Source organism: Pseudonaja textilis, chromosome 5 (genome assembly GCF_049901715.1).
Source record: "Pseudonaja textilis isolate UNSWEBS1 chromosome 5, rPseTex1.2, whole genome shotgun sequence".
NCBI classification, from domain to species: Eukaryota; Metazoa; Chordata; class Lepidosauria; order Squamata; family Elapidae; genus Pseudonaja; species Pseudonaja textilis.
The window spans coordinates 63,537,813-63,555,086 of NC_141994.1; the positions used below are offsets into that span (position 1 = coordinate 63,537,813).

At 38.3% G+C, this 17,274-nt stretch overlaps 1 protein-coding gene across 3 annotated transcripts in view; it reads right to left on the minus strand.

The window, feature by feature from the left end:
* The window catches only part of LMO3 (LIM domain only 3), a 114,163-nt gene that overhangs the window by 56,657 nt on the left and 40,232 nt on the right, over positions 1 to 17,274 (minus strand). The window lies entirely within an intron of this gene.

Below are 17,274 nucleotides of genomic sequence, written 5' to 3' on the forward strand. Positions count from 1 at the left end.
ATCAGAAAACTGTTCCAGTCAGGAAGTGCACAACCTTTTACCACGAAGGCTGAGCTAAAACTGGGGGACGCTGGGGAGGGGTCCCATGGAGGAGGAGGAGCACCCCAGAGTTTTAAGCCCAGCCTTTCCAGAAGAGACTGAAGCACCTCCCACTTCTGGATGCTTTGAACAGCTCATGGGAGAAAAATGGCAGGAGGGATTACTCACCAGCTTAAAACTAGAGTGATGGCATAAAAAAACCCTGAACTTTAAAATAAACAGGGGTTGTTGGACAACAAAAACGGTCTTTAAAGGTAAAAGTTCTCGTACATACGTGCTAGTTGTTTCCAGCTCAAGGGGTGGTGTTCATCTCTGTTACAAAGCCAAAGAGCCAGCGCTGTCCGAAGACATCTCTGTGGTCATGTGGTCGGCATGATTAAATGCCAAAGCTGCATGGAACATTGTTACCTTCCCACCAAAAGGGTCCCTATTTTTCTACTTGCATTTTTACATGCTTTCAAACTGCTAGGTTGGCAGAAGCTGGGACAAGTAATGGGAGCTCACTCTGTTATGCAGTGCTCAATATTTGAACCGCCGAACTGCTGGCCTTTCTGATCGACAAGCTCAGCGTCTTAGCTACTCAGCCACCCGCTCCGTATCTAAATAGTCTTTAGATTATTTCAAACTAGAGAAATGAGAAAAGAATACTTCAACGTTTTATTAACATCTTCAACGAGGCAGAAGGGATGTTTATCAAATTTTCTGATGCCATAAAATTGAAAAGGATTGCTCAGTTACTTCCTTAGGATTATTTTTTTAAAAAATCAACATTATCCTGATTGGTTAGAGAAATGTTCTGAAAACCATGAGCAGGAAATACAAGACACAAATGGAAAGTTATTCATCTAGGAAATAAAATAAAGTGCACAAGTCCAGCATGGGGACATCTGGCCTTGACGAGAAGTATTTGTGCGAGTGAGTTTGGCACAGTTATTGCTTACAATCTGAATACGAGCCGGGAGTGTGAAGTAGCTAGAAAATGGGCGAGAGCAATTCTAGGCTGCCTGCACAGAAATCCAAATTAGGGGAAGTAATTGCTCCACTATATTCTGCATTTTCCAGTGCTTGTACAGGAATGGCTTTAGAAAAGAGTAATAAAGAAGATCACAGAACTAGAAAATAAGTTTTAGGGAAGACAGACTGAAGAAATGGACATGTCTGGCTTGGAAAAAGAAGCCCGCGCATCCGTTTGCAGTTATGACAGCACTATTCAAGGATTTTGTCACAGAAGAAAGCTTGTCCTCCATCATCGAGAAAAGAAGGTTATGGAATAATGGGTTTAAGTTGTAGTGGGAAAAAACACCATATTCCAACTGAGTGTTAACAACAAAATAAAACACCCTGTTCTTACAGTAAAAGCAGTTTGATACTTATCCCAATAATCTAAAGAAGTGTCTTCACTGGATGGGTTCGAGCAGAAGATTGGACAACCACTTGCTAATGGATACTTTAATTTGTTTTCTTGTTGGGAACAAGGACTGGTCCTGATAGCTTAAAACAAGCCTTTCCAATTCTAGAGCTCTGTGTTCAGAAACAATACATCAGAAACAATTTCACTCAAGTCGTCCGGCTGAGAATTCACAAGGTAACTCGTCAGTGAATTGCTAGAGGTTGGTTTTTCCAGTGGTTTAACAATTTTGTGTGTGTGTGAGAGAGTGTGTGTGTGAGAGAGAGAGACAGACAGAGGAAGAGAGACAGGAAAAAGAGAGATAGAGGGAGAGGGAGAGAGGCAGGAAAAGTGAAATAGATAGAGACAGACAGAGACAGACAGAGAGGAACAGAGAGACAGGAAAAGAGAGAGAGACAGAGGAAGAGAGGAACAGGAAAAGAAAGAGAGTCAGAGAGAGGAAGAGAGAGACAGAAAAAGTGAGAGAGACAGACAGAGACAAAGAGAGAGAGGAAGAGAGAGATAGGAAAAGAGAGACAGACAGACAGAGGAAGAGAGGGACAGGAAAAGAGAGAGAGACAGAGAGAGGAAGAGAGAGAGAAGAAGAGAGAGAGAGGAAGAGAGACAGACAGACAGACAGTGTAGAAAAGCTTCATTGGGGGGGGTGTTTCCTCTGCTCTATTTGCATAACTCTTTCTGCATTTAACAGGTTCACCATTGCAATTTTGCAGCATTAGTAAATTGAGTGGTCAATACAGATCATCTGAAGGCCCCTGGATCACCCATATCGACCACTGAAGGCTTCTAAACTGCTCTCAAGGACATGGAGATCGTAAAATTCATTACACCATGTTATAGTAACCTTGCACCTTCTCCACTACCAAGATGCATCTTTTGAAGTTTGGGCTCCCTTCTGGTCTCATAAATCAGCTCTTTATGCAAATGATAGTTTACAAACTCATTTAAACCCCTCCTCCCCTTTTTCTTCATCCTAGGGTTGAGAAAGAGAGGGACTGGCTTAAAGTCACACAGCTGATTTTATGATTAAAGCCAGTGGAAGCAGACTTTAGCAAAATCTAGCTGTGCTTGAAAGAAAAGTTGAATGGACTTTCCTTTGCCACCTCCTGTCTACATTCAAAAGCAATCCCCAAGACAGCTGATTTTATAAGCAGAGAAACTCTACAAATAAACCAACTTTTTTCCACAGAAGGGACTTGCCTCAAGATTTCTACAAATCAAGGAGGGCGGAGCTGGTGTCGCGATGATACGGCATGTGATCTTGGAGGTCTGAGATCACTGCCGATATCTTTGCTCCTGGACAGTCCATTTGGATCTAAACCATCCAGAAGAGATGGTGAATGCAAAGAGCGCATCCTGTCGATCCCAGGGATACCTCAAAATCCCTGGTAGATCCAGGAGAAGCTCTTTTTGCCAGCGGCAGCCATTAAAGCTGCTGAAGTTGGGACAGCTCTGAAACGAAAGAGAATGGAAAGAAAAAGTGTGCCGGTTTGGTGAGAACTTTTTCTTTATTTTAAGATTTGAAAGGACACCCTAAGGAAAAGAAAGAAGCTGTAAAAGTTTTGACAGAAGTGATTAAGCGGCGATTTTAAGCAGGAATGTCAAAGTAATATTTTTTTTTCTTATTGCTGGATTTTCAACATACAATTTTATATTTTGAAACTGGACTGGTTTTTTCTTCTTCTTCCACTTATTCTTTCTCTTCTTTTTGATTTTATAATATTTTAGGCTAGAGACTCCCTTTTAGTTATCTTTTTAAATATCTTTTTCCCTTTTTAACTAATTTTCATTATATTTTGTTTGGAAAAGGAGGGGGAAAGTGAAAGCAAAAGAAACTCTGTAACACTGCCAACTAGAGGCTTGGAAATATTTTATTTCTTTTTCTTAGCCAGACAAAGCTGAGAAAGAACTGAGACTTCTTTTCAAGGACATTGCCTGTTGATAAGATAGAGGGAAGAGCATGGGAGAACTTTATTGCAGGTGCTCTTCTGGATTTCTATCAACAGCTGGAGTCTGGTGTTGAAGCTTATAGAAAAAAAAGGTGATAAGATTCTGGAGAAGAGAGACAGACTCTATTGATATAAGAAAAGGAACAAGACAACGGTGCCCACTATCACCTCTGTTGTTTGTGTTAACCTTGGAAGTGCTAAACAGAAATATTAGAGAAGAAAAGGATATAAAAGGGATGAAAAATAAAAAAGGAAGAATTTAAGTTGCAAGCATTTGCAGATGGTCTGGTTTTTATTTTAGAAGACCCACTAGAAACAGCATCAAAAATGATAGAAAAGATAGAGGCATATGGAAAAGTGGCTGGTTTGAAAATAAATAAAGATAAGACAAAGATCTTGACAAAGAATATGCTATCAAGACAAAAGGAAGAACTGACAGATCTATTGAAAATTCAGGTCACAAATAAGATTAAGTACTTGGGGATACATTTGACAGCAAGATGCAGTACACTAAAAGAGAATAATTATATCAAACTTAAGCAGCAGATAGCATTAGATTTGGTGAAATGGGAAAATTTACAACTCTCACTAATAGGGAGAAAATCAACAATCAAGATGAATATATTACCCAGAATTTTATATTTGTTCCAAACAATTCCAATTAGGCTTGGAAAAGATTGCTTTGAAGATTTAAATAAAATTGTGTCGAAATATATATGGCAAGGTAAGAAAGCGAGAATAAAGCTAAAACTTTTGCAAGATGCTAGAATAAGAGGAGGATTTGGTTTGCCTAATTGGGAGTTGTACTACCAAGCTACAAATTTGATGTGGGTTAAGGAATGGATAACATTAAGAAATACTAGATTGTTAACATTAGAAGGACATGATCTGTTGTTGGGGTGGCATGCTTTTCTATGGTATAAAGGAACTAAATCACAGGGATATTTTAGAAGACATTATATACAGGAATCTCTGTGATTAAACTGGAAGAAGACTAAAAGACAATGTTATTTGAAAATTCCAGTCTGGCTATCGACTATTGAAGCATTTTCTTATCCTATAATATACAAAAAGGAACAAACAGATATGGTGAAATATTGAATGAAAAGGGTGAACTTAAATCTGTACAAAAATTAGAGGAACAAGGTATAAGGATGAATTGGTTTTCATATGCGTAAATACATTCAAGGTATGACAAAGACTCTAAAACAGAAGATTTCTATGATAAATCGACTGATTTAGATAAGATTTTGACAGGTACTGATGAAAAGGTGGTTAAAAAATTGTATGGATATTTATTAGTAATTAAACTAGAAGAAGAACAAGTTAAAGAAACTATGATTGCTTGGGGGAAGAATTTTGGATATGGGACTGATCTAGAGAAATGGCAAAAATTGTGGTCTCAAAATTATAAAATGACAATGTCAACAGCATATAAAGAAAATTTGTGTAAGATGTTTTACAGGTGGCATCCACCCCCACCCCCCAAGAATAGCAAGAATGTTCAAGAATAAATCCGAAAAATGTTGGAAATGTCATCAGATACCTGGCTCATATTATCATATGTGGTGGACTTGTGCAGATGCTAAAAAATATTGAACTAAAATCCACACGTGCTTGGAAAAGATGACAAAAAAACATATAGATTTGAAACCAGAGATATTTTTATTGGGAATGTTTCCTGAAATATTTGGTAAAGAATTGAAATACCTGATTGTAAATGTATTAACAGCGGCTAGGATTGTATTTGATAAAAATTGGAAAAATGAGAAAATACCATCACCAGAGGAAATCATTAAGAAAATATTGGAATGTGCTGAAATGAGTAGATTGACATTTGAAATCAGAGAACAAGATGATAAACAATTTTATAAAATTTGGGATCTATTCTATCAATGGTTAGACAATAAAACATGGTAATGAAATATGTAGTTTCTTAGAAAATAATAAATATATAAAGAGGTATTCTTTTCTTATTATATCTACAAAATGATTGTAGGATAGATTTGAGATGATAATATGAACTATCATGAAACAATTTAAGTTAAATATGATTATTTCGTAAAACATGAATGAATAAAAGTATAGTCAAATGATTAACAATGATATGAATGTATTTAATACTTGACTGAAAATATGAGAATATATACAATGTAATTGTAATTGAAGACTTTGAAATGGAAGCACAAAACAATTTGTAAACCAACTGGCATACTGTATGTATATATAGGGAAGATGGCTTGATGTTTTTATGTTTTGTTTGTCTATGTTTGTTTTAAAAACCAATAAAAAAAAAAAAAAGATTTGTACAAATTGAGTTCAACCATTTAGTAGAAGAGAAAAGGATTCTTGTACACTCTAAAAATAAAGCAAGTGTTGCCTGAATCCTGCCAATTATTGCTTATTCAAACCATTTTGAAGCACACCGTCATTTAATGCTAGATATGAATAAAGTCAGAGCTTCCCACAGTCCCATGTTCTTCAAATACCATCTGTGGTCACAAATCTTAGATTGATGTAGGTTCACTTCCAAACCTGCTGAATTTTATACCATAGAGAATTGGGCTCTAGTATTCGTTTTTGCTCATACAAGTATGTATTTAAGTGGACCCTTGACAGTAAGCAACATTTTAGCTTACTCTGCAGCAATTTGGTTTGATTTTAGGTCATGGCCAGATAACATGTTTTAGATAGTTTGATAGTATTTATCCTTTTCATTTTGGTTGTTTCTAATTTGATTGTTTCCAATTCTATATATTTTACTTTTGCTTAATTATGTATCAAATGTATTGGCTGCCCATTTTACCAATGGTAACTCTGGGTGGCTTACAGAATTAAAAATAAAATTATATAAGTAGAATGCTACAGAACTGTTTTCTTTGTTCTATTGTTTAGCATCTTATACTTCTCCCTCAAGCTGACCTGTCACTGATGATAATAAATCATAAGATTAAAAATAAAATCTGGGGAGTGAGGGGAAAAAAGGGGGTTTACTCTTTTTTGTGATTTCCAATGAAATCTTGTGATTTCCGCAGCCCTGAAAATAAACAAGCATTTGTATTACTGTGTTCTAACAGACTCTGTGTTTGTGTAATATCAGATAAAAACACAGGAAATTTGCAGAATTGACTTTAGCATGGAATTCTAGCTTTTTCTGTTCTTTCAAACTGAAAATGGAAAAAACATTTTGATGACTTCTCCTGTCTCGAAAAGTAGCAAAGTAGTAAGAATCAAGGACTCTTTTTGTCCTTAATAAGCATGCCAAAATCTGCCGGAAATCCATCCATTCATCCCACTGAATGCAACTGATTTGAGATTCATTACTCAGTTGCGCTTACTCAGCCATCTTAAACAGGTTTTCCAATTCATCCTCTGCTTCTTTTAACAATAATCTCTGCACTAATAGAGGGATAGAATCAAGATCATGCAAAGTGTTTATAAACCACTTTGTAATGCCTTGGTTAAGATCGCACTTGGGATATTGCATCCAGTTTTGGTCGCCACGATATAAAAAAGATGTTGAGATTCTAGAAAGAGTGCGGAGAAGAGCAACAAAGATGATTAGGGGACTGAAGGACAAAAAAACCGAAGAGCGTTTTCAGGAATTGGGTAATGTCTAATTTGATGAAAAGAAGGACTAGGGGTGACACGATAGCAGTCTTCCAACTTCTAAAGGGCTGCCCCAAAGAAGAGGGAGTCAAGTTTTTCTCCAAAGCACCTGAAGGAAGGACAAGAAGCAACAGGGGGAAACTAATTAAGGAGAGGAGCAACTTAGAACTAAGGAGAAATTTTCTGACAGTTAGAACAATTAATCAGTGGAGCAATTTGCCTCCAGAAGTTGTGGATGCTCCAATACTGGAAGTGTTTAAGAAGAGATTGGGCAACCATTTCTCTGAAAAGGTATAGGGTTTTCTGCCTAAGCAGGGGGTTGGACTAGAAGACCTCCAAAGTCCCTTCCAATTCTGTTACTCTTTTTTGCATACTTAAAACCTGAGCCCCCATTCTCAACAGAGATATTTTGCCTGCCACCTCAACAGGATTTGATAGGATTCCAGGAACTGAACTTAAATCTCAACTCCAGCATCTAACTTCTGTCTAACCTGTATCTCCTTACTCTGTCTCCCTACCTCTGAATTGTTTTCCAGCTTTCACCTGCAGCGAAATAGAACTGGAAACTGGTTTTAAGGTAAAGCATCTTCCTCCTATCCCTTCTTCTGGAGATGTTTAGGAAACATTCATTCTGTTGCCAAAATATTGGTGCCCTTTTATCCTACCAGAAATTTCAACTTCCCACTTCCAGGAACATTTGGAAGCAGTGGGGCTGACACTGCCCAGCAGCTAATCAGTACATCCCTGGTACAACCCCCACCCCCTGAATTTATAATAATAAGAAAAAGCATCTGTAATTAGAATGCCATATCTCCTTGCCTCCCTAACGAAAAGCATTAAATCTGGCTTCAGAACACAACATCCTGTTTGGAATACATCAGAAAATAGGTCTTAATGAATTCTAATTGAAAGTGGCTGTGATGTAGACTTTCACAGCAAATTAAATTGAATTCTTTATTGGTCAAGTGTGATTGGACACACAAGGTTGGTTCATGCTCTACAATCTTTTTAGCTTTTGTGTTTTTTTTCTGAACTATATAATGCTATTCTTAGCTCAATACACGCAACAATGTTTTGAACATTTATATGGATTCATATATCGCATTTATATAGACTACAGAACATAGAATAAAAGGGTTGGAAGCAGCGGTGGGATTCAAATTTTTTTACTACTGGTTCTGTGGGTGTGGCTTGGTGGCCGTGGCATGGCTTGGTGGCCGCGGCAAGATATTGTAAAATCTTCATTCCCATCCCACTCCAGGGGGAAGGTTACTGCAAAATCCCATTCCCTCCCCACCTCACTAATCTGCTTTCCAGCTCCATTTTCCTGTGCATGGCAACAAAAGAAGACCCAGACAAACAGCTGGGACTCAGGAGGCAGAGAATAGATGGGGGCGGGGCCAGTCAGAGGTGGTATTTGCCGGTTCTCCGAACTACTCAAAATTTCCGCTACCAGTTCTCTGAACTACTCAAAATTTCCGCTACCAGCTCTCCAGAACTGCTCAGAACCTGCTGAATACTACCTCTGGTTGGAAAGGACCTTGGCAGTCTTCTAGTCCTCACACAGAAGACTCTATACTATTCTGGACAAATGACTATCCAGTCTCTACTTGAAAACCTCCAGTGTTGAAGCACCCTCAACTTCTGGAGGCAAACTGTTCCACTGAATAATTGTTCTATCAGGAAATTTCTCCTTGGATCTCTCTTTAATGATCTTCCACACTTTAATTCTTGTCCTGCCTTCAGGTGCTTTGGAGAATAAGATGACCCTCTCTGCTCTGTGACAGTCCTTTCAGTACTGAGGTATATAAATATACTCAAGTATATATATCAACCCACATTTTTTGTGAACAAGTGCATAAAAATTATGCAATTAAGAACATGCTTAAGTATTCATTTTCAGCCTGATTATTTTTAGAAATGCACACTAACAGACTAACTAAACAGAACAGACATATTAAAACAAATGGCAAAGCCATGGTCTGGAAAGATATTGAAGTCTTCACATGGACTGAGCGGCTAATATTTTATTTTATGTGAAGATTTTGTGCTTATTATGGTGTCCACCATAATAAAGGGATGCAGTGGCTCTAGCACCGCGTAACAGGGTGAGCTCCTGCTACTTGTCCCAGCTTCTGCCAACCTAGCAGTTCGAAAGCCCATAAAAAATGCAAGTAGAAAAATAGGGACCACTTTGGTGGGAAGGTAACAATGTTCCGTGTGTCTTCGGCACTTAGTCATGCTAGTCACATGATCAAGGAGACGTTGGACAGCGCTGACTCTTCGGCTTTGTAATGGAGATGAGCACCGTCCCCTAGAGCCGGAAACAACTAGCATGTATATGCAAGGGAAACCTTTACCATTACCTTTATAGTGTCCACCATGGCACCTTCGTGAAAGAATTATGACACCTAGAGTGTTATGTGTAGATGACCAGACTGAGCCTGAGTGTGGGGTCAAACGCATCATCAGTTTGGAGTCTTTTCATGCCCACAAGAGATTTAAGTCCAGTCCTCTTTGAATTTCATTGATTTTGCTGTAACGATTAGTATTTCAGATTCTTGTAGTGAGCTACGGTATCATGAATTAAACTTGAATTCATTTGAACAACCTTGGCTCCTGATTTCTTGCACCTGACACTATGGAATTCTATAGTCCTAGAATTCTGGTACCCCAATACCTCTTCTCTACCATCCCAATGAGAACTTTCTGATCCAAAGGCATTCCTGCAAAAAAACACAGCTATAAGCTAGCAATTAAAAAAGAAAAGTCAGATGGATCGAAAAACCTGGTGAACATTTAAGAATAAATAAGTAAATACATATCTAGAAGCAGATTCTTCCCTTATAGGCACCACATTACTGAGCCTTGATATAGACTGTTCTAACACAATTGAAAATCTCCTTCAGAAAATGATTGTGAATAATATAAATTAATTTACCTGAATAACATTTTATTATATAAAACATTTTTAATAGTCGATTTTAAGGCACCAGGCTAGAAAGTGGGAGATTGTGAGTTCTGGTCTCTCTGTAACCATGAAAACTGAGTGGGTGAATTCTGGCCAGTTATCCTCTCTTAGCCCAACCCACCTAACAGAGTTGTGGTTGTGGGGAAAATAGGAGGAGGAAGATGTGTTGGATATGTTTGCTGCCTTGAACTATTTGTAAAAATAATAAAACTAGGATACAAATAAATAAACAAAAATATAGTCAATGGGAATAACTATTCTTGTTGATCTTAATTGGTAATATCTTTATTTTAAATATATATCCTTTGTAGGGTATAAGGACCTCCACGCATGCAAAATCAAAATATCACAAAGTGTATTAAGAAATGGGAAAATGATGACAGACTTTCAAAACTGGATGTTCTTTGGGGGTCAGGCACGAAGATTCAGGACCACACTTTAAGTTATAGTTAAGCTGATTTTTTGCTCATGCTTACAAGAAGAATCTAGTCAATTATTGGTCACCATTACATTGGCACTAGATAATTGTTAATGGAACTCAAAAAGGGTTGGACTTCTGTTGGGAATATAAGTCTTTTTAGGAAAATGTTTATCAGAGATCCCTAGTAGGAAGAACTCTGGTTTGTATTCGATTTGTTCTTTGGTTATTTCCTCCAGCCATTTTCTAATTTTTTGCCAGTATTTCTGGGCTTCTTTACAGGTCCACCACATATGAAAGTAGGTTCCCTCTATGTTTTTACATTTCCAACATTTTGGACTAGAGTTTGGGTTCATTTTCGCTAACCTCGAAGGGGGTAAGTGCCATCTATATAACATTTTATACATATTTTCTTTGTACGCCGCGGATTTCGTAATCTTAATGATTCTATTCCAGATCTTTTCCCATTCTGTTAATGTAATGCTTCTACCAATATTCCTACTCCACATTATCATGTTCCCTTTCACTATCTCTTGCTCTAATTCTACCTCCAATAAATATTTATAAAATTTGGAGATATTCTTTTTATTCGATCCTAATAAGATTTTATCTAAGTGTTGTAATTTGCTATAGATTCCAAACTCTTTGATATCTTGTTTGTATCTGCTATGGATTTGTATATATAACCACTGATCAATTTTAAATCCCTGTTTCTGTAAGTCCTGTCGAGTTCTCAATTTTCCTAAAGGGTCTAATAAATCTTTATATTTAGTCGTTTTTGTTATATCCAAATTGTTGGGATGAACCATTGCCTCCATTGTTGAAAGCCAAATCGGAATTTTTAAATAATGTTTTTTACATATTTTTTTCCAATTAGTTAATAGTGAATCTCTAATAAGATGTCTATGAAAGTACGCCTGTTTAGTTTTCCCCACATCCCATAGAAATGCGTGTCATCCTCTCTGAAGGTTGTGCCCTTCCAAGACTAGAGTTCTTTTGTTCCGTAAATTGACCCAGTCTTTTAACCATAATAAGTTGGCTGCACCAATAATATAATTCCCAGTTTGGAAGCGCTAGCCCACCTCTACTTTTCTATCTTGTAAGGCCTTAATACTGATTCTAGCTTTTTTCCCTTGCCAAATAAATTTAAGAGTTACCTTATTTATATCATCAAAAAAAGTCAATTATTGGTCACCATTACATTGGCACTAGATAATTGTTAATGGAACTCAAAAAGGGTTGGACTTCTGTTGGGAATATAAGTCACCTAACAGGTATTTAGGTTAGAAATATATAAACCAGGATAAACATTTTAGTACTATATCTTTAAGGGAATGCAAGAGCATGCAATTGGGTGTGGTTTCTCAAACAGCCATAAGATGGAGCCAGAAACCTGGGTTGTTTAGTCTTAGTCTCAGAAGAGAGTGTGTCTGAGTATCTCTGTTTCCTTCTGTTGGAAAGTATTGCCGTTGCTCCATTTCTTCTAATTGACTGATATTACTGGATTTAATGTAAGTCTGATACTGAACTGTTTTTGACACTGGACTTTGATATTTGGATTATCCCTGGATTGAAAAACTGACTGATTTACCCATGAATGACTTTTGGACTGCTTATCTTGAACTTTACTTAAACTGTCTGGAAGTAAAAACCTACATTTACTGTACAGTGTATCTGTGTACTGTGTGTGTATTATTCAAACACTCCTCTCAAATACGTCTCCCTGTATGCGCTCATTCTGCTAACGGGGAATTACCTCAACAACTTCTGAGAACATTACAACTCTAGACTAATTCCTCTCTTGACTCTGCCTCCAGTCTCTGCCTGTCCTTCTCCTATATTGAGCTAGGCCAAGTCAGGAAACAAATTCCACCTGAATTCTACTTCATAAATGAAAATTACAGGTAATCCTTGACTTACAATAGTTCATTTAGTGACTGTTTGAAGTTATAACAGCACTGAAAAAGGTGCTGTGACATTTTTCACACTTACGACCGTTGCCCATGGCCATGTGATCAAAATCCAGAACCTTGGCAACTCACTCATTTTTATGACTTGGTTGCAGTGTCCTGGGGTTTTGTGATCACCTTATGTGACCTTTTGACAAGCACTGTCAATGAGGGAGGCAGATTTAATTATTAGCTAAACCACTGAAGTGATTCACTTAGCAACCGGGGCAAGAAGTCATAATATGGTGCAAAATTCACTCAACAACTGGCAACAGAAAATTTGGGCTCAACTGTGGTCGTAAGTCAAATACTATGTCTATTATAACAAAAACGTGTTCAATTTATTTATTCAAATATAGCCACCCATCTCAATCCAATCGACTCTCCAAGCCTCCCTCTTATACCAAAAGAGAACCAAGGAGCAGCTTATTTTCTTATTTCCGCAGGCTGATCTCATAATTTTGCTTGAAGCTATCACATGTTTTCTCCACACGTTCTAGACACAAATATAAAACCAATCTATATACATTTACAATGTAAGCTATTCTGTAGGCTCACATTTGTCTCCTCTTCATTACATCAGCAAATTGTAACCACTGGTTTTATACATTCAAGATCAAATTTCTTCATCTTGCAATTTGGTGGAGAGCCCTTTCTAGATTCAGAAGTCAGTTGGAGATCTTCAGAATTTTTTTTTTTTTTAAAAAATGAAATAATTTTAATTTAATTTAAGCGATGGACTGCTAAGAGAGGCTTGCAAGTCGGTTAACACAACGCTGTACTCATGCTTTGTGGGAATGGATGGGAGGAAATCCGCCAATCTTTTTTTCAATATCAGCATTTAAATTGGCCTATTTGTGCTTCTGTCCAGACTTTCAATTCAGCATTATTACAGCCATGAAAGAACCGTCTGTCCAAGCAAATCCTTGCAATAGAGTGTAAACTTAATTAACATGGTAAGGAGATTTTTAATAGACAGAGAAGACAGACTTCTACATCTCACCAACGCTGAATATAGTCAGTTGGGCCACCTTCTCTAGACCAGTCTTTTGTCTCTTCGAAATATTTATCATTATGGTGGCATGTAGTGTATTAATTCAAGAAAACATTAGGCCGAAAGGGATGGGTGGATAAGTTTGAGAGTCAGAGAAGGGAACGGTATTGTTTGCCAAGATGCAAAACACTCCCATATTCAGCATCACCGTGCTGGAGTTAAAGTCTCCAACTGCAAGATAATTTAGCTGCGTGTGTGAATGGCTTGTGCCTCGGTAAAAACGCTGCCAAAATTAAATCGGAAACGAAATGGCACTTTGTAGTCATTGGATGCTCAGCAGGGTATGCCTAGTTAAAAACCCAAAGTGAAAAGGGTGATTGACCTAAATTGCTCCTATTGGCGCAGCTGCACTTCCGCCTTTTCATCCCATTCGATGAAGCTCATTAGTTAATGCAACTGAATTGCCTATAGTTGCCAAGCTTTCATTTAGTTTCACGCCACATGGCTAGGCAGCAGCTTCAGCAGCAGGATGGCACAGCACCCCACCATGTAAATTCCTAGGAGAACTTCTGAGCGCCCCTGCTGGGTCTGCCTATGCGGCAATTTTGCCACCGGGGATTATTTTTGATCTGCAGTAGGTCAAAATCTTTGCTCTCGGTCTGCCAGGCAGGATGCTGTCTTTAGATGAGAATATTTTGTAGATCAGGGTTGAGCTGTGGGGTCCTGGGTGCCCTCTGAACCTGATCGTTTTCTTCTAGGCATTTCATTACCTGTGTCAGGGTTCCAAGTAAGACACCCACAGCAAACAGAATTCCGAGGCAAACAGGTTTCTCAAAGAACAAGCTTATTGGATATATCATATTGGCACAGACGGGTGAAAACCAACTCTTTCCGTGGTTTTCACCTAATGAAAAGTAAAAGTTTTTCCCCCTTTCCAAAACAAAAGAAGAGCTTTATAGCTCCCGCTGCCTTAAGAAAGTTCAAAACATTCTCAAAGATCCATCTCATCCTGGGCACCCCTTTTTTTTTGAACTATTATCATCTGGCAGATGGTACAAAATAATAAAAACAAGGACAAATAGGCTGAAAAACAGCTTCTATCCCAGGTCAGTAGCTCTTTTGAATTCTACTGTATAGTGCAGTGTGGGTGCGGTGTCAGGGGTTTTCAATTCAATGTGTGGAGTGTGAAGGATGTGTGTTTGTCTTTATTTTCATGGTCATGATGAGTACTGAAGATGGTGTTTGATTTCGTTGTACGGGGTGCAATGACAATAAACTAAACTAAACTAAACTAAACAGTCACATGGTTCAATCAAGGTGCTGTCTGGTTGCTTGGAAACTTCACTCCTCCTTTTTTCAGCCACCTGTGGGAATGTCCTTGGTTCCCAAGGGAAACTATTTTGTTTTGACTACAAGACCCCAGCTATCTCTATTCTGCCCGCCCCCACCCCCCACATCCCTCAGCACCATTGTGGCAACACTGAAGCCTCCAAGATGGTGTAAGTCAGACCAGCTTCAGAGTTGACAACCTGCCTAGGTAACATCATCAGTGCTGGAAGGGAGAGAGAGTTTATAAGGTGGCTTGCTCTGTCCGTGTTGGTGGCAATGATCTTGGAAGTCCCTTGATTAGGCTGTTGTTTGCGATTTGATCATTTTTCTGAGTTGGTACAAATAATGCTCAACTTACAACAGTTCATCTAGGGGCTGTTTCGAAGTATAACGGCAGTGAAGAAAGTGTCTCGTGACTGTTTTTCACACTTAAGAACATTGCTGCACCTCCATGGTTATGTGATCAAAATTCAGCACTTGACAGCTGACTCGTGTTTATGACAGTTGAATGTCCTGGGGTCATGGGATCCCCTTTTGTGACCTTCTGACAAGCAAAGTCAATGGGGAAGGCCAGATTCACTTAACAATTGTGTTACTAACTTAACGCACTGATTCACTTAACAACTGTCTTAAGGAAGGTCATAAAACGGGGCAAAACTCACCTAACAAATGTCTCACTTAGGGTTCCTTTGTCATCATAAGTTTGGACTACTTGTACTTCACAATAAAATTTCAATTTATACCCACCTCATGAGAAAAAGTAGAAGCTCTAAGATAGATGGAAGATAGCCCCCAATTCCTTCCTGTAATCCAGAAATTTTTTTAAAAATGCTGAACAGTAGGTATAAAATGATGTCCTGTCCATCTCTGCTGCAGTTTGCCCCCAAGCTGATAAATGTTAACCTTCTTCTCCCAAAGGTTGTCAGCCCAAATATTTATTTATACAACAAAATTAATAATCTGCCCCAATCTTACCGAGCTCTAGGGGAAAAACAAGAAAACACTAAAAAAATATTGCAAAAACAAAATATAACATTATAAAACCACTAATAGACTCAAAAGACACAGTTTGGTTCAGTGGTTAAGTCACCACACCAAGAAACTTTGAGACTGTGAGTTCTAGTTCTGCCTTAGGCATGGAGGCAGAACTAAGGCAGAACTAGAACTCACAGCTGTGTGATCTTGGTCCAATCAGCCCTGGGAAGGAGGCAATGGAAAACCACTTCCTAAATCTTGCCAAGAAAACTACAGGGACTTGTCAAGGCAGTCACCAGGAATCAGGAAGGAGAGAGGGAGGGAGGGAGGAAGGAAGGATTGACTGATATACCCTGATCCTGAAACAAAGATAACAACCAGCACTTGGAAATGGATCTCAAAGTCTACTGGTAGCCAACACATCAACCCTAAACAGAGTGCTTCAACACATAGTTTTTAAAAAAAATTCTACAATCATCTTGCTTTACTCACAGAAAGTAGTAAGGCAACTAAACAACATCCTCAGTTTAACCCTCCCATCACTTTAGCTACTCCCCCTCCCCCCAATACACACACACACACACACACAGCGGGAGGGAGGGGGAGAGGAGGAAGAGGAGGAGGAGGAGGAGGAGAAGGAGGAGGAGGAGGAGGAGGAGGAGGAGGAGGAGGAGGAAGAAGAAGAAGAAGAGGAAGAGGAAGAGGAAGAGGAAGAGGAAGAAGAAGAAGAAGAAGAAGAAGAAGAAGAAGAAGAAGAAGAAGAAGAAGAAGAAGAAGAAGAAGAAGAAGAAGAAGAAGAAGAAGAAATGGAATACCTTCGCACCTTCTGACTGGGTTGTCCTCCAGGGTGAAAAACACTCACAGAACTGCGCAGGTTAATTTTTACAATATTTCATGTTGGGGGCTTGAATGAACAACCCCACTCCTTTTACAGAGAATCTCAAGGTTTCACATTGGTGAGGGGCAGCTACACCAATGTAACAATACAATCAGCTACCCTGCAATTCTGTCAGTACTTTGGAAAAGTGCGTACTCATTGTAAGTTGGCATAAAAAGACTTTAAAAAAATGTACAAAGGGAGTGAACCCAAAAGCTTCACTGAAGGCAGAAAATGGAAAAGAACATGATGCTAGTTGTCACAAAACATTTTATTCTGACTTAGGGGCCCCGCAGTTCATGTCAATTGCATCAATCAATCGATAAGTGACTCAAAATCATGAATGGTTCCTTCCTCAAAAGAACCCCAGAACTGAGATTGATATACACAACTGGGGCTACCCAGAAAGTTCAAACTGGTCAACTATATTTAAATCTGAATAACATAATAACAGAATTGGAAGGAGCCTTGGAGGTCTTCTATTCCAACCTCCAACCCTATACCATTTAAAACTTCTTTAAAAACCTCCAATGTTGGAGCACCCACATGAAGATAGATTAATATTAAATACTTGGAAGAGACTGAAAAAGAAGGCATTCACTCAAGACTCAATTTTTTAAAAAAGAATTGGCTGAGATAGCAAAGTTATCTGTTTGAATTAAGGAGAAGAACTTATCCAGTTTTGTTTTCACTTAGAAATGGCTTCCTGAAATAGGAAAAAGCAAAACTTTGTTTTTAGGTTTGATGATTAGATTAATG